The sequence below is a fragment of the Ictidomys tridecemlineatus genome, chromosome 1 (genome assembly GCF_052094955.1).
Source record: "Ictidomys tridecemlineatus isolate mIctTri1 chromosome 1, mIctTri1.hap1, whole genome shotgun sequence".
Taxonomy (NCBI): Eukaryota; Metazoa; Chordata; class Mammalia; order Rodentia; family Sciuridae; genus Ictidomys; species Ictidomys tridecemlineatus.
In genome coordinates, this window is record NC_135477.1 from 154832806 (window position 1) to 154859745 (window position 26940).

Here is a 26940-nt window from a genome sequence, read left to right on the forward strand (position 1 = left end):
AGATTTTGGTGTTCTCATTAAAAAAGAAATGAAAATCACCAAGGTATGACAGTGCACATTTTTATATGTGTTTATTTTAGCTTTGTTGATTTAGTAATTGCTTCACTGTTATCAGATTCTTTACATTTGAAATAGCTTAAGAACTAATATGTTGACAAGTTAAAGATCTGCTTAAAATCACAACACTTTTATAAAATTATAGAATTTAATTAAATTATAGAATTATCAGCAAATATTTCAAAAATATAATACTGAAGGTAATACAGGTAGGAATTGAGGAAAGGTGACAGCAACTTCATATTCCTTCTTTTAAAAGTTATTTATACTTTATATTTATGAAGCTTCATACTCAAAAGATAATTTTATGTGAATTAAATAAATAATGTTAAGAACTTCAGTGTTTGTATTATGTACAAAAATTTGTAAGATTTAATTAAATAACCACTAAGTTTCTTCCATGTCAAAAGACAGGAATATTGTTTTTTATTTGTTCTAATTAATGATACATGACAGCAGAAGGCAATTTGGTTCATTATACAGAAATGGAGCACATCTCTTCATCTCTCTGGTGGTATAATATATAGAGTTGCACCATATGTATAGTCATGCATGTACCTAGGATAATGATGTCCATCTCATTCTACCATCTTTCCTACCCCCATATCCCCTCTCCTCTCCACACTCCCCTTTTCCCAACTTTCTCCATTTTTCTCATGCCCAACCCCATTATGGATCTGAATCCACTTATCAGGGAGAACATTCAGTTTTCAGGTTTGGGGGATTGGCTTACTTGGCTTAGCATGATATTCTCCACCTCGATGCATTTACCTGCAAATGCCAGAGTAAGACTGAGTAATATTCCATTGTGTATATATACCACAGTTTCCTTTTTCATTCATCTATTGAAGGACATTTAGGTTGGTTCCATAGTTTAGCTATTGTGAATTGTGCTGCTATAAACATTGATGTGGCTACATTCTTGTAGTATGTCGTTTTTAAGTCTTTTGGGTATAGACCAAGGAGTGGAATAGCTTGGTCAAATGGTGATTTCATTCCAGTTTTCCAAAGAATCTCCATACTGCTTTCCCTAGTGGTTGCAACAATTTGCATTCCCAACAGCAATGAAGGAATGTACCCTTTCCTCACAACCTTGCCAACACTCCTTGTTGCTTGTATTCTTGATAATTGCCATTCTGACTGGAGAGAGATGAAATCTTAGAGTAGTATTGATTTGCATTTCTCTAATTCCTAGGGATGTAGAACGTTTTTTAATGTATTTGTTGATTAATTGTATATCTTCTTCTGTGAAGTGTCTATTCATTTCCTTAGCCCATTTATTAATTGGGTTATTTGTTCTCTTGGTGTTGATGTTTTTGAGTTTTTTTAATATATTCTGGAAATTAGTGCTCTATCTGATGTGCATGTAGTAAAGATGTTCTTCCTCTCTGTGGGCGCTTTCTTCACATTGTTGTTTGTTTCCTTTGCTGAGAAGAAGCTTTTTAGTTTGAATCCATACCATTTATTGATTCTTTAATTTATTTCTTACACTTTAGGAATCTTGTTAAGGAAGTCAGAACTTAATCCAAAAAGATGAAGATTTGGGCCTTCTTTCTCTTCTATTAGGCACAGGGTCTCTGGTCTAATTCCTAGTTCCTAGGTCCCTGATCCACTTTGAGTTGAATTTTGTGTAACATGAGAGATAGTGGTTTAATTTCAATTTGCTGAAAATGGATTTTTAGTTTTACCAGCACCATTATTGAAAAGGCCATGTTTTTGCCAATACAAGACAGCAATATTTTTAAGAAAATTTTGGACTACAAGGCACTTTGATTTGCTTATAATTTCAGGTAAATTTACAACTGAGAAATAACTTTTTTTATGAGTCAAATATCACATAGAAAATATGCATTAAGTTTTTATTTCACTGTACTTTCAAAAACAGACACAATAAAAAAGAATTCCAGAGCCTCAATTTCAGCATATTTTCACTTGACTAATAGGTATTAAGTCATTTAATCATGCTCTAATTTGGCTTGCTCAACATTTGGCAGCAGTAACAATTCTCCTCCCTATGTATCTCATTTTTCTCTTTTTAAGTAAACAAAAGAAAGTGCTAAAATTAAAAAAAAACTTCTAAAACCCATTTTGAAATATTTTATAAAAATAAATATGCTGATACAAACACTTTGAAAAATTATTTAAAATTATCCATCAAATATAAACATAATGCTGGTTCCATGACTTAACAATTTCACTCCAAGTGAAATGAGGCCATATGTCCAACAAATGCATATTCAAGGATATCAGAATAGCCCCAAACTGGAAGCAACTCAAATTTATGTTTAAGTAAAAAGGGATAAGAAATTGTAAATTTAGTATAATGAAGCATTGAGGAGTAATGAAAATAATACACTTCTGCTACTTTTGACACCGTGAAAAAATACCTCAGCATTTAGGAAAACAAATAAATAAAGGCTAAACATGTTGGAATTCATTCTGTAGGACTGTAGTTATAAAAAGTACAAAGGCAAAACAAAATTATGGTGAAAAAATCCAGATCAGTGGTGATATTCAGGCAAAAAATGAATTGTAGGAAATTTTTGTGTTATAATCTGAGTGGTGGCAATGTTAGGCCATACATATGTAAAAATTTATTAAAATGTACTATTATAAGCTATGTACTTAAGTACACCTAAGATAATTTAATTACCATTTAAAAATTCACGTATTTCAATTTTTTTCTATAACATACATACTGGGTACTAATAACAATATTTTTAGGAATGGCATTCTCTACATGGCGAGTACATGGTTCAAATCTGTACTATAATTCTTGATCTATAATGTGAATATTTTCTTTTTAGGAAAACAAAACCCCTTAAATATGAACTTCTATAAATGAACAATGCCCTTATTGTATTTTATTATTTAAAAGTATAAAATAATATTAAGACATATCTTTAACACAGTCAGTTTCAAGAGAAGGCATCACGCTAATATATGTAACAGTGATTAATTCTCAAGCCACTGGAGTGCATTTTCCCAAATTGTGTTTTTCAGATTATAAGGAGGTATTCAAAAATTTGTATAGTCCCTTTAGTTAGGAAATTCTAGGTTAAGTTTAGAATTGTCCTCAGACTTCAATGTGCTCTTGTGCATTCAAGTTTCCACAGAAGTATCATAGGAAGTTTTCTCCCAATGACTTGACCATTAGTTTTTCACAAAAATAATGTTCTCAAGGGAAATGAATATAGATTTCTGGGAGGACAATAAAGAGGCTTTATTATGTCAATCAAATGGATAAATCCTAAGATCTCAAGGAAAAGTTTTCCAAAGAGAAGGATTCCGGGCACAATAGTGGGTATTTATCGCACATAAACTCATCCAATGTATGTTCCTAGAGGGATTGTTGTTTACTATGACGATAAACTCAAACAGTGAGAGATAAAAGACATATTTTTAGAATACAAACATTTGTTTATATTATATATGCACATGTATATAAACACATATTTCATACACATATATGCATTTATTATAGACACACAAACACACATATATACATATGTTTCTAAATTTTGAGGCTCTTCAAAACATGATTTTACGAAGGTCCTCTTTTTTTCAAAGGATTTGTAGCAGCAGGAGGCCATCACACAGCATGGCAGGGATGGGGGACATATTTCGGCATTTGAGGAGCTCATCCTCCCAGGTACAGGCCCAGGCCCAGGTAGGTTGACAAGGACCTCCCACGTTATCTCCTCCAGGTCCAATGTCTTTCCCTTCATCGAGCTGTCTTCCACCTTAGGCTCCACAGGGCTCAGTGGAAGAGGAGAAACGGTTTGTGTAAAAACCTAGGGGTGATCCAGCTAATCTTAGCAACAGAAAACTCTACCCTGGAACTGGAGGCTCCTTCAGGAAGGAGAGGATGCTCATAGGTTCTTTCTTTCTATGAGCTCCAATGAGCAGAGGGACCTCTAATGAAGCATCTGGGAATTGTGCCCAGGTCTCCAGATGCCCAGTTGACAACTGGCCCAGAGGAGCCATGGCAGTGTCCCCAGCACAGGCCTCTAGGGAAACGTGGAAAAATATTGCCAAGTAAAGGGTGGGTCAGGGACTCAGACCATCACCTTTGGACGGCAAAGGATTCTGAGGGGAGACAGGCCAGGATGAGTTTGTCCAGGATCCAGGCTTCAATGAGTCATGGGAGGGAAGCAACATTTTCCTTCATAGAACCATTTAACAAGTTCCTGATACTAAAATACTCATATGTGTGTTTAGTTTTACAGCCTGAACTCAGTAGTCAGACTACCTGGGTTCAAATCCCAGCTGTGCCACTTTAATTTAACTTCTGTGACCTTGGGGAGGTCATTTGACCTCTCTGTTTCCTTATCTATAAGGTGGAGATGATAATAGCATCTGCTTGATAGCACTAATGTTAGGATTAAATAAGGTCTGAGAACAACACCCACCCCTTGGTATCTCCATACATATTTGAGTTATTATCACAAAGATCCTGTTATTTTTTTTTCTAATTTTTTTATGTATGAAAGCAGAATGCAATTCAATTCATTTTACACATAAATTCAGTTATCTTATATTAGACAAAGGTGTCAAAAACATATAGTGGAGAAAGGATAGCCTCTTCAACAAATGGTGCTGGGAAACCTGGAAATCCATATGCAACATAATGAAATTAAGCCCCAATCTTTCACCATGCAGAAAACTCAACTCAAAGTGAATCAAGGACCTAGGAATTAGTCCAGAGACCCTGAACCTAATAGAATAAAAAGTAGGCCCAAATCTCCATCATGTCAGATTAGGCCCCGACTCCCTTAATAAGATTCCTAGAGGACAAGAATTAAAACCAAGAATCAATAAATGGGATGGATTCAAGCTAAAAAGCTTCTTCTCTGCAAAAGAAACAATCAGTGAGGTGAATAGAAAGCCTACAGAATGAGAGCAAATTTTTGCCACACACACATCAGAGAGAGCACTAATCTCTAGGATAAAGAACTCAAAAATCTTAACACCATAAAAACAAGTGACCAAATCAATTAATGGGCCAAGGACATGAACAAACACTTCTCAGAAGAAAATGTATGATCAATAAACAAATATGAAAAAATGTTCATCATTTCTAGCAATTAGAGAAATGCAAATCAAAACCACTCTAAGATTTCATCTCACTCCAGTCAGAATGGCAATTATCAAGAATAGAAGTAACAATGAGTGTTGGCAATGATGTGAGGGAAAAGGTAGACTCATACATTGCTGGTGGGACTGCAAATTGAAGTAGCCAATATGGAAAGCAGTATGGAGATTCCTTGGAAAACTGGAATAGAACTACCATTTGACCCAGCTATCTCACTCATCAGTTTACACCCAAAGGGCTAATAGCTAAATTGTGGAATCAACCTAGATGCCCTTTCGTAGATGAATGGATAAAGAAGATGTGGTATGTATATATATATATATATATATATATATATATATATATATATATATATATATATATATACACAATGGAATATTATTCAGCATTGAAAGAGAATAACATCAAGGCATTTCCAGGTAAATTGATGGAGTTGGAGAATATGATGCTAAATGAAGTAATCCAATCCCCCAAAAAACAAATGCCAAATGTTTTTTTCTGATATAAGGATGTTAATTCATTATGGGGATGGGGTGGAGCATGGGAGGAATAGATGAACTTCATAAAGTGGAGGGAGGGGACATGAATATAGGAAAGATGATGGAATGAGATGGTCATCATAACTCTAAGTACATGTATGAAGACACAAATGGTGTGACTCTACTCAATGTGCCTTATTTTTTGAGAACACACTTCTATGTAACTAAGAATTTTGAAGAAATCATTTCTATATAATACTTGAAAATTTAGTACAATTAATGTAAATAGGCTTGTGGTGGATATATTTATATATACAATGCAAACATAAAGCACATGTGTGCAAATAATATGAAAGTGCTTTAAACAAATGTATTAGAAAGTTATCCCTAATATGTGAAATGATTGCCTTTTCTTTGTGAGAAGACCAGAGGGTTTATTATTATTATTATTTGTTCTAATTATCCATACATGACAACAGAATGCTTTTTAACACATTGTACACACAAATGGAGCACAACTTCTCATTCCTCTTCATTGTACATGATGCAGAGTCACACTGGTCCCACAATCATACATATATATATATATATATATATATATATATAGTGTAATAATGTCTATCTTATTCCACCAACCTTCCCATCCCCCACCTCCTCTCCAGGAATAGAGTTTCACAATCAACTTTATTTTTTTTTTTTTGCATTGCTGAGGATTAGGCCTCTCACATGCTAGGCAAGTTTTCTACCACTGAGTTATAACCCCAGTCACTTATTTTCAAATTTTAAAATATTGGTAGGGGATTTAAGAACATCCCTCCAATGATTTAATTTTACTTAAACACAGAAATATTTAGTCAGAAAAAAATATTAATGAATCACTTATAGTCAGAAATGTACTTAAGTGCAATAAGAGCAGGGAATCAAATAGGTTTTCTGTTCAACTTCTGGTTGTTTTCCATTTTCAACATTGTTTCTTGGTCATAGCCAAATGACTTTAAAGGTATGCACAGAATGGTATGGAAAATATTAATCTATAGCTCTGACTGAGATGTCTACTTTCCCTTTCCTTTTAAGTCAAAAAACATGCTCATTAAAAGTCATGGAATAGCATTTAAGGACAAGTAAAAGACAGCCTTAAATATTTTTTAATTTATCATTGCTTAAATAAGAAGAAATAATCTGACTTATAAAATTTATTCACATATAACTCATATATCCATAAATCCAAAATAAAATTTAGATAAATATAGAAATCATAAAACATTAATAATATTCAAATGATAAAATAGAATCAACAAATGAATGCTTTATTGTTGAAACTCTATTAGTATCTGTTTGTACTTAACAGTACTAAAGGGAAGCTACAACTTAGCATCAAATACATTTTACTGTCATATTCTTCAAAGTGAAATAGTTACACATTTTTAAAAGTTGTTAAAACTCTAAAATTTTAGATAAAAAATAAGAGATATTTGGTCATTAAAGTAGTTATATTTGTTTACTAATTCTTTGTCTATTCAGAGATTTAATCCTCTTGCAATGCTGTTTCTGTATTTCTGGTTTGTATATAATTAATTTTCTTGAGGAAATGAGTTACAGAGATGACATACTAGGGAAATACCATTTTAGATCTTAAATTAAGTGTAACTGATTATCTTTTATAGCTCAGCAATTGACTACACTGGAAAATAGAAATTCCTAAATTTTTTTTAACAGTGGAGCACTAGTGAAATTAATATGATATATAGAGAGATATGTGCTTACACATGTGTATGTTTACGTTTATATTCATATATGAAACAATCTTCAGTTGTATTTTAGTAAAATATTATTGTATCATACCATCTTAAGGTTGTTATAGTTTTAAATTGTGAGTATTAATATTGGCACACATTTATACTTATATCCAGGTATAAACAAAATATCCAGGTGTAACACAGCAAAATAAAAAACACTGACAATATCAAATATCAATGAGGATGTACAATAATGGGAATTGTCATTTGTTGCAGGTGGGAATGCAAAATTCAGAAGACTGTTTAACAATTTCTTTCAAAACTCCTTGATATTTATCCAAGTGAGCTGAAAACATATACACAGAAAGAGCTATACATGCATGTTTATAGCATGTTTGTTTGTAATTGCCCAAACATGGAAGCAACTAAATGTCCTTCAGTACATGAATGTATAAATAAACTGCAGTACATTCAGAAAATGGACTATCAAGCCATGAAAACACACAGAGGAATCTTAAATACATATTATTATGTGAAAGAGGCTTATCTGCAAAGGCTAAATACTATAGGATTCCAGCTATCTTGACATTCTTGTAAAAGCAAAACAACTAATAAGATAAGTGGTTGCCTGAGTTTTTAAGTGGTAGAAATGAACAGAGCACAGATTTTCAGGACAGTGAAATTAACTCTGTGATATTATAATGGCAGATTAATGTCATCATATGTTTACCTAACATGATATAGTGTAAAACATAAAAATAAACCCTATTGCAAACTTTGGACTTTGGGCAATAATAATGTGTCAATTTAGGTTCACTGATTATAGAAAAAAAAGTACCATTCTGGTATGGGATATTAATTATGAAGTGTCTTTGTATATGGGAAATCTTTTTTACACTCTTTGAATAGTTGTAAACTTTGAAATCTTTTTTTAAATAATTATAAAAAAGAGAAAAGAGGGCCCCAACTGAGAAGAAAACATCACTTCCAGGATTTCTGGTAGCAGCAAACTTCATACTGTGTGTAGAAAATAGACATTTATTGTTGACTGTTTCTACCAACTGGTTGTATAATGATTGACAGATGTATCTTTGAATATATTTTTATTTCTTTGGGTTTTTAAAATTAATTAATTCATTTATTTTATAATAGAATACATTTTGACATATAGTACACAAATGAAGCACAACTTTTCATTCCTTTGACTGTACATGGTTCAGAGTCACTCCAGTAGTGTAATCATACATGTATATGGGGTAATAATGTCTATCTCTTTCTTCATTTCTTTGAAGGGGACCCTGTGTATATCCCATTCAAAGAGCCTGGTGGCTAGTTAAACTTATTAAACTAAGTTTTTCTTGTACTTGAAAGGGTAAAGTTTCTAAGCTGCAAAGCCTGAGTTAAAATGTAAAGGACCAGGCATTATAAACCTGCTTCTAAGCTGCAAAGCCTGGGTTAAATTCCTGAGGCAGTTAAGACAATGCCCTACTGGCCATTTGGTTGTTTAATAACTTAGGACCCTGTGTAGCCTGCACGTAGACATTCAGGGCCCAAAACCAATCAGTTTGAATGTGTACCCCGCTTAGGAGTGACCAATCACCCCCGCCTGCCCTGTTCCCGCCAATGAATGTACTAATCAAGTCTAAGAATTGTTGTTTGATTTTCCCGCGGTGTATGGTGATTTGTTAAAGGAGACTGTGATGTGTGTAAAGTCCCCGCCCTCCCCAAAAAGTGTAATTAAGCACTGCTCAACCCCTACCTGGGGCTCTGGGCTGCTCTCTCTCCCTGAGTGGGCACGGAGCCCCAGCATGCTGGATCAATAAATCCCCTTCTGCCAACTGCATGAGTGGTCTCTTGGTGGTCTCTTCCTCCGGCGCTTCGCCAGTCCCTTACATACGTAGTATAGCAAATATAATTAGCTACTCTCTAAATATTTTCCTATGGACTATGTCCTCTAATACAAATTTTGCACTGGCTCTCCCTGGACAGTCTTCTTGTTAGATATGTAAGTAAGTATTGTTTTTTTTTTTTTAAAGAGAGAGAGAGAGAGAGAGAGAGAGAGAGAGAGAGAGAGAGAGGGAGGGAGGGAGGGAGGGAGGGAGGGAGGGAGGGGAGGGAGAGAATTTTTTAATATTTATTTTTCATTTTTCGGCGGACACAACATTGTTGTTTGTATGCAGTGCTGAGGATTGAACCCGGGCCACACCCACACGCCAGGCGAGTGGGCTACCACTTGAGCCACATTCCAAGCCCTGTAAGTAAGTATTTGAATTGTGTTTTTAATCAATGTATTTGAGATCTTTGCTTCACCAATAGTCATAGTACAAATTAAGTTGTGTATTTAAGTAGAATTCAATTTGATGTTTTGTTCAACATTCTGTATATAATAAATATATATTATTATATATATATATATATATTTATATATATAAAGGTATATAATAAATAGTTGTTGAATGTATATTTTTGTTGATAAAAACTGTACCTTTGTCAATTTGAGTACAGATTGTAGAAAACAAATAACTCCTCTGGAAGAAAGAAAACCTGCTTCTAATTTCAGCTGAACAGCACCTGGCTGTGTAACATTTAACAAAAATCTTTACTTTTAGGTCCTCAATCTTCTCATTTATAACTTTGTGTGTGTGTGTGTGTGTGTGTGTGTGTGTGTGTGTGTGTATTAAATGGACTGAATATTTTATATTATCTTGTAGATCTAAAAACCTTAACTCAGCCTACCTGCAAGAAATATATCAGTGAATAATAGTATCTAAAAATAATACCACCCTTTTCTATTGTGGTTTATATACCACAGGGATTTAATCACTAAACATGTTGAATGTCAAGCTGATGAATCAGGATATTTCCTTTCATTTGTAACACAGAGCATTGCTAATTGAATTTATGATAGAATTTTTAATAATTTAAGATGTGCAAAACAACTTATAATTAATTTACACATTGAAGTAGTAATGAATATAGCAGCTTGCCAATAAGTTAATTTTAAAGATTAGATAAACGTATCTTTCTCACTTGTTCTTAACTCATAACCTTTTTATTTTTACAAGTACATGTTTTGAGTATTGACACTGAAACCTATTACAAACAACAACACCTCTATTTTATTTTTTAAATAGGAGTTATGAAAATGTACTTAATCTATGTAGATCTAGGTGAATTAATAGTTTTTTTTTCTTAAAAAACCAATATGCACATGATCTTTTCTACAAAAAGTGTGGGAACTGACAAATAGATTTAATGATAAGAAGGCTTAAAAGTCAACCAGAGAGAAATGAATGGTGATTACAACCTAGTTTTTGGGTGCTGATTTATCAGAAAAGGCATCACTGATTGTTTATGGAAATAGAGAAAAAGCCATATATTTTGTAACTACAAAGATGGTGTGTGTTTGTGTGTGTGTGTGTGTGTGTGTGTGTAGAGAGAGAGAGAGAGAGAGAGAGAGAGAGAGAGAGAGAGAGAGACAGAGAGACAGAGAGACAGAGAAATGGGGTAAGAGAAAGCTCTGTACCTCATCTCACCAAAAAATCCATATTTTAGTGGTATTGCAATGTTCTGGAATCCGAGAAGCTTGCCTCTAATGTACTATATAAATTTGACTTTATTTAAATACTTTGGTACATTTGTGTTGAAATATTATAAATAGAGTGATAAATTATCACATTTTAGCATTTTAAAACTAAAATTGTTCAAAGGAAAGCAACTTTAATTTTTTAAAATTAGGACTACTTTTAAAGCTTTAAGCAAAAATTTTTAATGTAGGGTCACAGAGATTATAAAGGAGCATCCTTTTCTTAATCCATGAACAGAACTGTAATAAGACTACTGCAGTGAATTTTAATTATCAAAGGGACTAAAAGACAATTTTCTCCAGTAGGTTCTTATCCTGAATATGTTAGAACTCAGGTATATCCCTTATTTACTTGTTTTATTTAAGCAAAATGCCAGTTTTCTCCTGAATGAGAAAATACAGCTTGGTTTGAAAGAAAAAAAATATAAACAAGAAACCTAAAAGTCAATAAAACTTTTTATTTTTAAAAAAGAACAAAGTTACCATGTCAAAAAGGTAGTATGAAGAATGAGATTATAACCATGTACTTAGTGTTAAAATCAACTTTCCCCACACAGCGTTTAGTTTGGAACTCAGATTTACCTAGTGGCAGTTCTGACTTCTTTTGCTACAGATGATACTCTCAGTATGTACTGGCAGATAATTCAACCATGGGTCTCTGGTGTTTATGCACATCTGATGAGCAGAGACACTGATGTTTGTTCAAGACTACCAGTTCAAGAATTTTTATATAACAAATAGTATTGGAACATTGAGAAAATGCTTCCCTCTGGAGCAGAATGCAAGTATGTCTTTTTATTTTTTTAACCATTATCTCATTTTTTAAAAAATTTAATTTGTTACGTATGACAATGGAATGCATTGTAATTCATATTACACATATAGAGCACAATTTTTCATATCTCTGGTTGTACACTATGTATATATTCTTATATTACCAAGATTGTATACTTATTTAGGGCAAAGGACAAGAATGAATACTGTCCAGTATAATAGAGATAAAATCTCTCTTTTTGAGAGGACAGATATGGGTTTATGGCCCAAAAATAGATGTAGTGTTCTTCAACTTATGCATCTTCTTGTTTAACATATATGAGGGTGCCTGCTGGAAAAATGACTCTCTTTACATTATCCCCTGAAAATTGTGCACAGATGACTGGTTTAAATATTGAACTCTGCCATTGTTGTGAACAATATAATATCCTTTGTCTCTGAACCAGCAGTATTGTATCTTCTGTCACTGTGCAGTTGACATGTATCAGGGGAATTTATTAGCTACAAAGAGAATAAAATCTCAGACCCACAAATTCTTGCCAAAGTTATTCACTAGTATATCTTTTCCTATCCTACCAGTGTTTGGAAGACAGAGAAGGCAGAGGAGCTCAGAAAAAAGAGTCCTTTGTCAACAGAGTTCTCATTACAATAGTTCTTTTCAGGCTTTTAGCATAAGAATTAAAAGCATTAAGAAAACATCCTGCCTATCAAGTGAAGTTCAAGTAAAGGCCATTTTTAGTCAAAAGAGTTTCTCTTTTTAATGTTGTTGTTGTTGTTTTCAGTTTTACTTAAGTATAATTGACAACAATTGTATGCATTTAAGTTGTAGACTTGATGTTTTGATATCCATATACATAGTGAAAATATCATCACCATCAATCTAGTTAAAATATACCTCACATATTTATAATTTCTTTTTCAGTGTGTCTAACCCCTTAAAAATTTAAACACACACTATTGTATCCTTAATTGTAGTCACCATGCTGTGCATTAGATATGTGTATTTAAGACTTTTGCACTCATCTGCCTTTTGTTTATCATGTAGACCTCTTGAGTGACTAAGAGAACATTTTTGCAAAAATTCATGAGATTTCTTAGATTTCTTCTCATTTATAAAGAATATGGAATTATTATCTGTACTTTGATTTTATTTGTCACAGACTCAGATTTTTAAATTGTTTTTTAATACTTGTTATACAATCAAAAGTATGAGTACTAGGATTTTAATTATTAAAAAATTAAAAAACATTCTTATTTTCAAAAGCAATTTAGAATAAAGAATGAACCTATCAATATAGATTAGTTGGAATATCCCTTAACATTTAATTCATGAAATTTTTTAAGTATTACTTTTATTTTTTAAAAAATATTTATTCTTTTTTAATTTTAAGTGGACATAATATCTTTATTTTACATTTATGTGATGCTGAAGATCGAATTCAGTGCCTCAATCATGCTTGAGGAGCATTCCACCACTGAGCCACAACCTCAGCCCCTAACTATTACTTTTAACTCCTATCAATCTCTATAGTTTCACTCTCAGATGGAGGTCCAAATTGCTTCCTGACCTCAGCAAACATTAACATTAACATTTTAAAGGCCCTTCCCTGGAACACACTACAAGCAGTCAGCTATTTCAAAAAGGATATGACAACTTTTTCTCAGGAAATAATGTTCCTTTGTTTCCCTGAAAGTACATAGCCTCTGAGCAGTGAGAGTTTGATGTTTCCTTTAATGTCTGTCTCTTTCCCTAGAGTTCTCTCCTACTATTCTTCACTAAGCCATATCTATCACTCTTTGACTACCAAAAGTAAAAGAAAAAAAAAATCATACCCCACAAATCATTTTTTTTGTGGTATACTGTGAAAAGCAATGCTTGCTGGAGTTACTAAACTATGCATAATCTTTGTCCCATTTACATACTAACTACCCTCACTGGCAGACATTTTGATTTATGAAGTAAAAGAATCATAAATCAATTTACATGTGCAGGATAGCTCTACACTATAAAGTTAGACACAATGTTCTCTGGGCAAATAGACATAGAAGAATTTAAAAGACTTTAAGTGGTTCCATTGGGTATATTCAAAGAACATTCCTTCTGCCCTCATAAGATCTTCCCCCAAGCCTGACTTTGATAAGTCTTCATCAGCAAACAATGTAGTAGTGTGATTGGTGCTGTAGGTAAGAAAAGAGTTGTAAGATAAGGTACTGATCCTGAGAGGAGGATTTACCATCAACCAATTAGGGTGCATGTTGGCAAGCTGAAATATTAGTGCCTACATGCTGCAGTACTATAAATACAACAGGGAGTTAAAATGTGTTGGGAAATTACAACCAGGCAAGAAATGAAAAGAAAAAAGAAAGAAGATAGAAGTAAAGGTAAGAAAAGCCTAACAAAGTAAATGAAATGGGGAACAAACAATGTACATAAAAACAACACAGGAATTGTGGCGATATTGGCTTAAATACTAGTGCTATATTTAATTATGAAGATAAACTGGGGATATTTTAAGATAACTATAAGGTCCTTGCTTAGAATCTGGATGGTCATCTTAAGTGACAACTACCATTTTAAGGAAAAAGTTTCCCTTTCCTGCACAGGGTGTTTCTGAGAAAGGCTCACCACTCTCTCATACCACCCCAACCCCTAACCACCTGCATTAGGACCTGCCAGGCTCTGATTTCTGAGCCTGCCCCATAAAAGTCCCAGAACTCAAGCCTTGTTTTGCCTCTCTTTGCTACAGGGAGATTCCCTATGAGAATATCAATATAATTAAAGGACCTAATGTGTATAATAAAGCTAGCAGTGCCTGGTGATGCAGTTAAGTCTAGTTAAATATCAACTACTCTGACTACATCAATTCTAGAGATAGATCAAATTTGGAAAGATTTTGGGAATCTTTCTTCCAAATGCACAGAGCAGTAAGAGTTACTACACCTTATTCAACAGCCAGGTCCCTGGTCACAAGTCAGTAAATAAGGTGGTCACTAGAGTTTCCTAATGAGGTCTCACAGAAAAATTGGCCTGATAAAGGGCTATAGCTATAACCAATAAGAGAAGATATTTATTTCAGAAATGAATATGAGAACAGTTTAGCTTGCTCATGAAGGGGTAAGAGAAACACAATCTGTAAGAACATTAGATAATTCTTCTTGAGACAATTGTCAGACAGCTTTACTATCATCATCTTTATGTTTTCTGGTCTTTCACCCCCGCCTCTGACCTATGTTTGCTGTTACCTGCCTCTTCCTTATCTCAGTGGTTCCAGCTATTGACCTCTCTTGTCCTTGGAAAGTTACTTTACCTCCCTGAGTTTTAATGATGTCATTTGAATAAACTAGAATAGTATTTCCTGCATCCCAAAAATATTATTCAAGATTAAATTAAAATAATTAATGTATGTGAAAACACCTTGCACTCTATAAGTATGCAATGTTTAAATTAACATAATAATAAGAAAAGGAATCACATCACGTTGGGGATTTGGAATCATGATTGCATCTTATAATTCTAGAGTGCTAATGAATTACCCCATATCATGTTCTATAAATGATGTTGGATAAACATATTGGGTAAAACACATGTGTTTTAATTCCCCCAGACATATATCTGTGGATAATAATTAAGATCTCTATAATTAATATGACAGATTCATGTGTTAATCATTTGTCTAGCAAGATATAGACAAATAAATTTTAATCACATTTTTGTGTACATATAATTGTAAATGATGTAAATATATATGCATATGTTTACATTTAAGTCTGCAGTATTTCAATGTAATCTGACAAATAAGTCCCACATTATATAAGTGGCACATAAATATCTTGTGGAAATTAGTTCTATATATATACATTTTCAGATTCAAGTACTGACACTTTTAGCAAAAAAATTGGAAAATGACTAATCAGACTTAAAGTTTTAGCTGTGTCTATTATTTATTTTATGCTTTTTTAGTTAATAACTAAATTTAAAATTAAAGAAATTTAAGCTAAATGGAAAATCTCTTTATGTATTCTCTCAGTCTTATAAAATTATAGATATTTGTATCTGTTGCAATTAAAATAAAACTGTACAAAATTTAAAGATTGAAGGAAATTAATTTATACAAATTCTATTAAAATCATTGATTTTTAGAATTTCAAGTATCACTCTATTAATTTTATTCTGATACATATTAGAAAAGAATTTAATTCCATCAATATAAATATGAATATATAATAAATATATAATCTTATTCTCAGCATTATGCTACTTATCAGAGTTAGTAATTTCACATTTATTCACTGTGACAAAATACCTGAGAAAATAACTTAAAGGAAGAAAGATTTATTTTGACTCACAGTTTCAAAGGTTTTATTCCATAGACCACTGCTTTAGGTCCATGATAATGTAGAAAATTATAACAGGGGGCATATGGCATGAAAGCCATAAAACAGAGAGAGAAAGCAAAGGTCAAGGACAAGATATGCACTTAAAGAACATACCTCCAGTACTAGGGCTGCAGCTCAGTGGTAGAGCGCTTGCCTAGCACATGTGAGGCACTGGGTTTGAGCCTAAGTACCATATAAAAATAAATGAATAAAAAAAGGTATTGTGCAAAAAAATCTTTAAAAAATAAATAAAAGAACATGGCTCCAATGATCTTATTCTTCCAACTAGATCCCACTGCCTGAAGTTTCCATCACTTTGCAATAGCTGCACCAAGACCAATCATTCAATACATAATCTTTGCGGGGGACATTTCAGATCCAAACCATAACAGCATCCCACAAACTAAAAATAAATAAAATGTATGTGTTGACAAATGGTGATAAACTTTCTGAATGTACATGAATCATAAATGTGAGATAGGGAATATTTATGACTGCTCTATTTTCAGTCATGGTTGGGGAAAGCCTCACTGATAAAGTGACTTAAGAGTAATGGGAATGGGAATGCAGTGGTAAAACAATCACTGGGAAGTCCCAGACTCCAATATAACCTTTATTTTTGATTGACACAAACAAAAATAAAGGTTATATTGTAATCTTCAAAGTCTCTGAAAAGTAAAGGTAGTTCTAGCAGAGTAAGAAGGTATGTTGATGATGAATGGAAAGAATCTGGTAGGGATTACAGGGACTTGGACATCTCAGGGATCCTCTTTACTCCAGTTGAATATTCACTTTCTGTTTGACTTTCTCGTTCTTTCTCTCTCTCTCTTTCCTGCACACATAAACACACACATTCACACCACCCCCCCTACACACACACAGACACACAAGTCTTAAGTAGCTTAATCTCACTTCTATCCAAAGTTCTTTGAAAGTAAGATATTACCATGACAATTTCTGCCTCTGTGCTTTTAACTTTCAACGATTGTATATTTTAAATACTGTTTAGAAATAAAGACACACAGATTGAAACACACTGAAAGGTAACTTAGATCATTTTTGGTGGGTATCAGTGCTTCTCAAATAAGTTTAATTCAGTGTGCTGTTTCTTTTTAAAATATGTGTGGGTTTATATAGCACAGCATGTTGATATTTTCACATGTCAATTTAAATTAAAATAATTTGTTTATAAATGTATAAATTTTACAGATGCATAAAAACCTGTGGTATTATGTTGTAGAGAAACAATCAGAAAAGTGTAGTTATTCATACTATCTCTCCATTTTTGGTCAATAATTTAATTCAATAGTATATGCTCAAGATACCAGAAACTAAAGGATGAAAGAGGTGTAATTCCTAACCTCAAGAGACAAAACTCAGGATGGATAAATAGCACAGAATAAATATTTATTCAGTGTTTATGTAATAGTGTCAGCCAAACTGTTGTTATCAGTAATGTGTTCTGGAAGATTTCAGAAAGGGGTAATTTTGTTTTAAAGTTTGGATGAACATAAATCTAATAAAAAGTTCATGAGGTAGGGGATATCATGGATAATTAAAAACAGTAGAATATAGCCAATTATCTATCCACACTAGAGACTAAGACATATTTACTTTCACATAAATGGTCACCATAATTTGTGATACTGAATTATATTTTTACATTTTACTTACTTCTATGGTCATCAAATCTATCCTTCATGGTATAGATAGTCAATTTATATATCTAATAGAGTGTGCATCCCGAAAATCCCTTAGTCTAAGATTTTTAATGTCTTGCCTACAAAATAAAAATAGGTATGTTTTATCTTTTACAGATTGTTTTGAAGATTAATTAAAATAATATATTTATGAGCCTAACTTGGTGTTTGGAACATAATAATCATTGTAAAAACCATTTTAACAAAACATTTTGATAATTATGCAAAAACTACAACAAATTGTATACAACATAACATGATAATATCATGTATTGAATATAAGGAAGAAAATCTATATTTGTTTCTTTCAAAAGTCTCATATAAAGGCAACAGCATAACAAATTTTTCAAAAATAGAAAAATTTCTCCCATAATTAGCATGACATTTCTTGATCTTTTCTACTTTCTGTGAAAACTAAACAAGTATATTATAAACTTTTCTTTGAGTTAATAAAGAAATCGCTTTAGTCTGTTATTTGCAGTATCATGGGCAATTATTAAAACAAAATTAGTATTTTGGCTGGGCATAGTGGCACATGCCTGTAATCCTAGAGGATCTGGAGACTGAGGCAGGAGGATCATGAGTTTAAAACTAGCCTCAGCAACTTAATGAGATGCTAAGCAACTCAGTGAGACCCTGTCTCTAAATAAAATACAAAAATGGCTGGGAATGTGGCCCAGTGGTTAAGTGCCCCTGAGTTCAATCTTCAGTACCAGAAAAAAAAAAAAGCTGTATTTTATTTTATTGTATTTATAGAATTTATAGTATACCTAAATATAGTTTTTTTCAGTGTTGAAAATATATCACATAAAGCAGTATTTGCCCATAGAATACTTTTAACTTTAATTTTAAATTAAAGAAGTTAATATTGTGATTTTTGATTAAATTAAAATATCTAATATTTTCTATGAATGCTAAAATTTTGCCAACCTGTATTTCTGAAGGTGGTTTACACATCATATTTTATCTTTCTGATAAATTCTAGACCATAACACTATATTTTTATTCTAAAAATGTTTTAAACTTAAAATTGTTATTAAAAGAATAAAAATATTATCTGGTTGTTTAAGCGTTAAGACATTTACTTATTTTTATTAATTCATTACTCTTACTTCACAAAAATTTCAATAATATATTTTTAAAGGGCCTATTTCTAGTCTTCATTAAGAAGTATTTAGGGCTGGGGATGTGGCTCAAGCAGTAGCCCGCTTGTCTGGCATGCGTGCGGCCCGGGTTCGATCCTCAGCACCACATACAGACAAAAGATGTTGTGTCTGCCAATAACTAAAAAATAAATATTAAAAATCTCTCTCTCTCTCTCTCTCTCTCTCTCTCTCTCTCTCTCTCTCTCTCTCTCTCTTAAAAAAAAAAGAGAGAGAAGAAGTACTTAATTCCCCAATGGTAAATTTCTGAAATAAATGGTCCTAAATGAAAATTAAACCTAACAACTAATAACTTAGCTCATAATTGGTAAGCACAACAAGTTGATTCAGAATGTTGACAGTACCTTATGTCGCAATCTTATTAAAGGTTGATAGGATTTAAGGCCATATCCTGCTTCTTTTGTTGGTCTTCCTTCTGACTCCAGAAAAATGCATCCAAGAACAAAAACAGCTGACCAGTGCTTAAACATCCTTATTGACTTTCACCTGTCAAAATTAGAATTGCAATAATCAGAGAAAATTTATTATATAGTGAAGAAGTATATTAAGAAATATTCAGTATAATGTAGAAATCTCCATAGATCTAATCAAAACTTTCTGGAAGTTACCAGCTGAATTCATAATAGATAAGCATCTCTATAAGGTTATATCTTTGATAACAACAAGTGCTGTTTATGTTTTCACGAAGCCTTACGGAACATGAAATAAGAAGAAATACAGTACCTGATAAAAATCCACTGTTAATAAACAATTGTAAGAAAAGGAAAAAGACATTAAGCTATGATTAATTTTCCAAGTATCTTTAATACTAATACAATCATCAATGGTACTTATAAATCTTAATCTCCTCTTTGAATGTATTTGATGAATAGATCTCAAAAAGTTTTAGTTATTAGAATTTACAGATAAATACTGAAAGTTAATAAGTTAGACTGCTATGATAGGTACTTAATAAATAAACTTAGTACAACAGAATTTTTATACTGGTTATATTTAGTTATTGATGAATTTGAATTTTTCCTAGTAGTATTTAAAAGGAAATTTCTTAAAATATCCCTCTACAAATGCTTTAAACTAAAAATCATATTTTTCAGAAGAGTTGTAAAATGATATAATCTTATCATCCAAATACCAAGCCCTTTTCAAAACCCCCAAGTTTATGCTCTGAGTTCAATTGTCTTCTACTTTACCACTTTTCATCAAGATACCTAGTTTCCTGTGAGGACAGTAGACAAGTTCTTCTTCTTTTTTTTCTTTTTTTCTACCTAAGTCATGGTATAAGACTAACTTCTTGAGAAACTAAACCAATTGACTAATACTGCTCTTAACTGTTTCCTAAACTCTGTCTCAATTATTTTCTTCTACTTTTAAACATACTGAAATCATTCAAGATTATTTCTCTCCTCTTTCCAAGATTTCTGAAAGCCATGTAAGTATTATTCTTATTTTCTTCACTTAGTCCAATTCAGTTTTGCTTCTGCTCCCATAACTTCATAAATTTACCTTTTAATTCTCACATAGATAACCAATACCATTAATATTACAGAAACTCGTGGACATTCTTAATCCCTTTCTTATTAGACACCTGTTAGCCTTTGATCCTTTGTGTTTCTGTAGATTTCATGAAACTCCTTCTGTCCTTCTGCTGTTCTATCCTTCTTCTTTCTTGTTTCATTAAGTATTGTGGTTTACCAAATCTCACTGCCAATCACTCACTGCTACTCCATTCTCTCAGCATAGGTTATCTCAACATAGTCTATGGTTTTAATTGTATATATAGCTTCTTGTTCAATCTCTAGATGGGCATAAGTAGTCTGTTCAAAAGTTAAGTATTATGTTTGAAAACAACTCCTCATTGTATGCACACCCTCACATGAAGTCGTGCATCTCCATATTGTCATTCATCTACTTACCCAAGTCAGGAAAAAAGGAGGGGTCATCTTGGACTTTTTCCTCTCCCTTATTCTTCATATTAAAATTATCACTGAGTTCTGTTAGATGTCCTTTCTAAACATATCTCCCATCTTTAGTCCCTCCCAAATGTATTATAGGTTAAGACATCTGGGCACGTCTCACCTAAACTTTGCAACCGTACACTTATTAGCACTCCATATGCACTCTGGTATCTTAAATACATCCCCCACAAAAGTGACCATGAATAAACAGCACATTCCCATATTTTTTAAATTTTTAATTTGTTCTAGTTAGTTATACATGAAAATAGAAAGAATGTATGCACTTTGATATATTATACATACATGGGATATAACTTCTCATTTTTCTGAGTGTACATGTTGCAAAATCATGTTGGTCATGTAGTCACATATATATATGTTTCATTCTACTATCTCTACTACCCCCATATCCCCTCCCCTTCACTCTCATCAACTCCCTCTACCTAATCTAAGGTAAGACTATTCTTCTCTAGTTCCCCCTCTCTATTGTGAATTAGCCTTCACATATTGAATAAAACATTTGGCCTTTGATTTTTTTGCATTGGCTTATTTTGCTTAGCACAATATTTTCCAATTCCATTCATTTACTAGCAAATGTCATATTTTCATTCTTCTTTAAAGCTGAGTAATATTCCTTTGAGTATATATATATACCACATTTTCTTTATCCATTCATCTATTGAGGGACATCTGAGTTGGTTCCATAGTTTAGCTATTGTGAATTGAGCCACTATAAACATTGATATGGATGCATTACTGTAATATACTGATTTTAAGTCCTTTGGGTATAAACCAAGGAGTGTGATAGCTGGGTCAAATGGTGGTTCCATTCTAGGTTTTCCAAGGAATCTCCATACTGCTTTCCATAGTGGTTTCACCAATTTGCAGTCCCACAAACAATGTATGATTGTGCCTTTTCCCCCACATCCTCACCAAAACTTATTGTTTCCTGTATTCTTGATCTTTGCCATTTGGACAAATCTTAGTTTTGATTTGCATTTCTTTAATTGCTAGTGATGTTGAACGCTTTTTCATATATTTGTTGATTGATTATATTTCTTCTTCTGTGAAGTTTCTGCTCCTTTCCTTAGCCCATTTATTGATTGGGTTATTTGGTTTTTATGGTGTTAGGTTTTTTTGAGTTCTTTATATGTATATGACCTGGAGATTGATGCTTTATCGGAGGTGTATGTGATAAAGATTTTCTCCCAATTTTTAGACTCTCTCCTCACATTATTGATTGTTTCTTTTGTTGAGAAGTAGCTTTTTAATTTTAATTCATCCATTTATTGATTTTTGATTTGATTTCTTGAGCTTTAGGAGTCTTGTTATGGAAGTCAGATCCTAGGCCAACACGGTGAAGATTTGAGCCTAGTTTTTCTTCTATTAGGTGCAGGGTGTCTGTTCTAGTGCCTCAGTATTTTATCCTATTTTATCCACTTTAAGTTGAATTTTGTGCAGGGTGAGAGATAGAGATTTAATTTCATTTTGCTACATATGGATTTCTGCTAGCACCATCTGTGGAACAGGCTATCTTTTCTGCAGTGAAAGTTTTTGGCAACTTTGTCTAATATAACATAACCATATTTATATGGGTTTCTCTCTTCTGTGTCCTCTACTTTGAACCATTGGTTTACAAGTCTATTTTGGTGCCAGTACCATGCCATTTTTGTTACTATAGCTCTGTAGTATAGTTTAAGGTCTGGTATTCTGATAACTCCTGCTTTACTTTTTTTGCTAAGGATTGCTTTGGCTCTTCTAGGTTTCTTATTTTTCCAAATAAATTTAGTGATTTTTTTTCTATTTTTATGAAAAATGTCACTGGGATCCCATATATTCTTAAGATGAAATAAATAAATAAATAATGGACCTGATCTTTCCCCCAGAGTTTGGGCTCTCTCCATGTGTATCTTTCTCGCTCTCTCAATATATTTCCTGATCACAATATCCTTTACTCAGTTTTTTGAAGTCATTCTGGCTATTTCTGTTATAAGGCTTTTATAAGCTATTTACTTCACTTGGAATATATCTTTCTTTTCCTGTTTATTATTCGAAAGCCTCACAAAGCAAACAACTCCCTCTGGAATTCTTTTCATAACACCAGGACTGAGTTACTATTCATTCCTTAGAGCAATTTTCATTCATTTGAGAGAATTTACTACACCTCATTAATATAATTATTTTAACAATGTTTATCTTTACTATATTATGTATATGTCTTCTTCAAATTTTATGAATACAGAAATTCTATTTTTTTTCAACATTATATCTTCTGGACCTATCAGATAGCCTGGCACTTACTAGACACTCAGGAAATGAATGCATAGAGAATGTCATCTGGTATTGGAGGGCAAGAGTTAAGATCATGTATCTTTGCAGTGGGACAATGTTGAATGCAATTCCTATTTGCACTACTGCTACAAAGCATCTGAAAACTAACCTGAGAAAACGAAATATTTTCATTTGCAATCCATCTCTTTTCTGTCATTTTGATGTATAGTCTAATCTTTCTCTCAGAGGTAAATATTTATTTAGAAGACAATTGAATAGAATATATTAAATTGAAGATAGAGCCCAAGAAAAAAACAAAAAGGACCTGATCAAGAAAAGAAATAGTTTCTACAGGACTCTGAATACATTTACAATTTCTATCATCCACCAGGAGAGTAAGCAAGAGGCAGAAACCAATCCTATCATAGCATGATTCTGGGTTACAGATGAGATCATAAACTTACAAAAAGTGTTCATTTAAAGATTTCTTGTTCTCTGTCCTCTCTTTTCCTGTCCTCTTTTTCTTTCATCCATACATATATTACAAATATTTCACCCACAATAAAACACAAAGCAAATTAATAATTAATTAATTTTAACAGGTTACCAAAGACATCATTAATCTTCCATGAGTAAACTTTCATACATTAATAATTAGAAAAACATTCTCTTGTAATATTTTCCTCTATGATATTTTTTTCTACCAAAAAGCAGTAATATGGAAATATATGCCTTAAGTCTCATTAAAAGTTGATTAAATGTTGATGTGTACAGTCAGGCACTCCCTAACAGTGTTTCAGTCGAGGATGGACTTTACACACCATGGTGTTCCTTCAAGATCCTAATGGAACCAGAAGACTTTCATTGCCTAGTGATGTCCCAGAGATCTTGTGAAATGCATTCCTCACATGCCCATGGTGATTCTTGTGTAAGTATATCTACTTTACTGCCATTCTTATCAAAATAGAACACATACAATTACATTCCAATGGAACAGGATGTGGAAATGAAAGACAGTAATATTGATAATACTGACACTGAGGAGGCCTACGCTAATGTGTGTTTCTGAGTTTTTTAACAAAAACTTTTGCAAACAAAAAATTAAATAAATGTCACAGACTCAGAATACCAAGAAAAAAAATATGCTTGTATATCTGTGCAATGAGCATGTTATAAGGGAAGTATTATAAAAGAGTCAAATTTAAAAAAAAAACTAAGCTTATAAAGTTAGAAAAAAAGTTATGTTATGCTAAGGTTAACTTATTATTGAAAAAAGAAAACAAATTTAAACATTTAGTGTAACCTGAGTGCACAGTACTTAAAAAGTTTTCACGAGGGTTGGGTTCTGGCTCAGTGGTACAGTGTGTTTGTCCAGCACATTGAAGCACTGGGTTCAATTCTCAGCATCACATAAAACATAAATGAATAAAATAAAGCTTTATAAAAAGTTACCACCTTTTAAAAAAGTCTGCACTAGTGCACAGTAATGTCCTCAGTCTTTACATTCATTCATCATTCACTTTCTGACTTACCCAGAATAACATCCTATACTGCAGGATCCATTCATGGTAAGGACTCTATATTAGTGTACCACTTTAAAATCTTTTATACCTTATTTTTACTGTACTTTTCTATGCTCATCTATGTTTAGATACAAAAATGTTTACCACTGTGTTATAATTGCTTACAGTATTCAGTACAGTAACATGCATATAGGTTTGTAACATGGAAACAATAGACCCCATATAACCAGTAATATAGTAAGCTGCATTGTCTAGTTTTGTGTAAGTACACTCTATGATGTGTACACGATGAAAATATAGCATGTATTATTATAACATAAAATATAACATGAAAATATAACATGATACATTTCTCAGAATATATCTCAATGGTTAAGTTTTGGATGAATGTACATACAACCTATTTGTATTATTTTAATCTATTTCTTATTTGTTATATTATTTATCATGATTATCTTCATTGATAGTCCTATGATTTTCAAGTCTAAAACTAACAAATAGTTATATAAAAACAAAATGAAATAATAAAAAGTTATGTAAAAATAATACATATGCTTGATCTCAGCAAGTTATATAATTGAAGTTAATTTACTCACTATCACAAATAAAGCTAACTAGAACTAGTATGAAAAATCAGCAGCTTGAATTGTAGCTCACTGGTAGAGTACTTGCCTCACAAGTGTGAGGTACTGAGTTTGATACTAGCACCACATAAAAACAAGTAAAGTCATTGAGTCCATATACAACTAAAATTTTTTTAAAAATCAGATAACATTTTCTTCCTTAGAAGAACTCTTGATTTGTATTACAGATAGTCATTTGAGCTCAGCTGTGTAGAGTGAACAGTTAAAAGATGAGGCAGAGAACCAGACTAGTTTCTGTGTTAATCTTTTGTGAAAAGGTTCTTTGAATGCATTCTTCATTGAAATATCACTAAAAATAGCTAAATCCAATTAAATATTTATCAAATAGCATGCTGAACAAAAAGCTCCTCTTAATGGATACTCAGAAAATAAATTTCTTCATCTTATTTCTCTCCACCTATAGGATCTAAGAATGTCATTATCATACCTTAAGAAGTTAGCTCATCCACAGAATTGTTTCAAAAATTTCTTATACCTTAGCAGTAATCGATTTCATGATGAACAGATTCATGATCTCACTTTCTTGGTATAGTAACCTCTGACTACCTGTTAGGTTTTCATAATTAATTGGCAGTTTGCTGACCACTCACTGAGAACACTGAAAAGCATATGAGTAAAACAAACTAGCCAGAACAGCTGGAAAAATGATGATCCTTTGCCTTCTCCTTATAACCTCCACAATTATATGAACCATCAGAAAACATTCTCATTATTAACTTAGAGAAAACAAAAGTGCATGAATCAAAAAAGTATTTGCCTAACTTTGGGTAAACAAAGTTAGACTTTAAAATGATGCAGAACATCAAAAAATGGTTTCTATTTCTCAAAAACTAGCATTATTTTTTCAGAATAAAACTATGTTTTCTTTTCACCACATGTTATAACATGCCACACTGCTGGTGGTGGTAGGATTTAGAGAAGTTAATTATTTATTAGATTCAAATTTGGAAGATTTGGATTTGAATGTGTAAAAGAAGTGTTAGAGTATTGTCTTAAGGACAAAATGCAGCATCTGAGATGGTTAAAGAAATGGTTATGTCATGACTATGAAAGAAAAGAGTAGCAAGATGAAACAGTATCTCTAACATAAACAAATGTTTTTGAGAAGTCAAGTGTTAGAAGGATTTTTCCTAGAATACTTTGGATACCATCTCATTCCATCCTGGAAAACTGCTCACTCTATTTTGGAAAACTGAGCCAAACAGCAGTAGATGTTTTAAGAGATAATTTCAATCCTTTCTTTGTCAGGACTTCTGAGCAGATTCATAAAATTGCCAAAGGTATTTGGAAGGACAAGTTTAAGGAGCAAGCTATAATTTATTTTTTTGTTATGTCTTGTAGAAGTCCTAATGGAGATATTAATAAGGCATTGGGACATAGGAACCTAAAGTTCAGGAAAGAGTCATCTAGTGTCCTTAGCACTTATAAATCATCTATTCCAGGTATGAGATACAGGATGTGGTTAGAGAGGCAAGGGATCCAAAGATGAAGCTCCCAGGAAGGTTAAGTTGAAATGTAAAGTTGAATATTTCTAAGAGATAGAGAAAATGATGTTGGTAAAATGGTAATTTTAGAAAAAT

General features: G+C 32.5%; 1 pseudogene across 2 annotated transcripts in view; it reads right to left on the reverse strand.

The window, feature by feature from the left end:
* The window catches only part of LOC120885658 (vesicle-trafficking protein SEC22b pseudogene), a 168910-nt pseudogene that overhangs the window by 107282 nt on the left and 34688 nt on the right, over positions 1–26940 (reverse strand). For both annotated transcript variants that reach the window (XR_013439020.1, XR_013439019.1), the window contains exon 2: positions 19312–19453. The product of XR_013439020.1 is annotated as a vesicle-trafficking protein SEC22b pseudogene, transcript variant X2 (transcript). The remainder of the gene's footprint in view (positions 1–19311; positions 19454–26940) is intronic.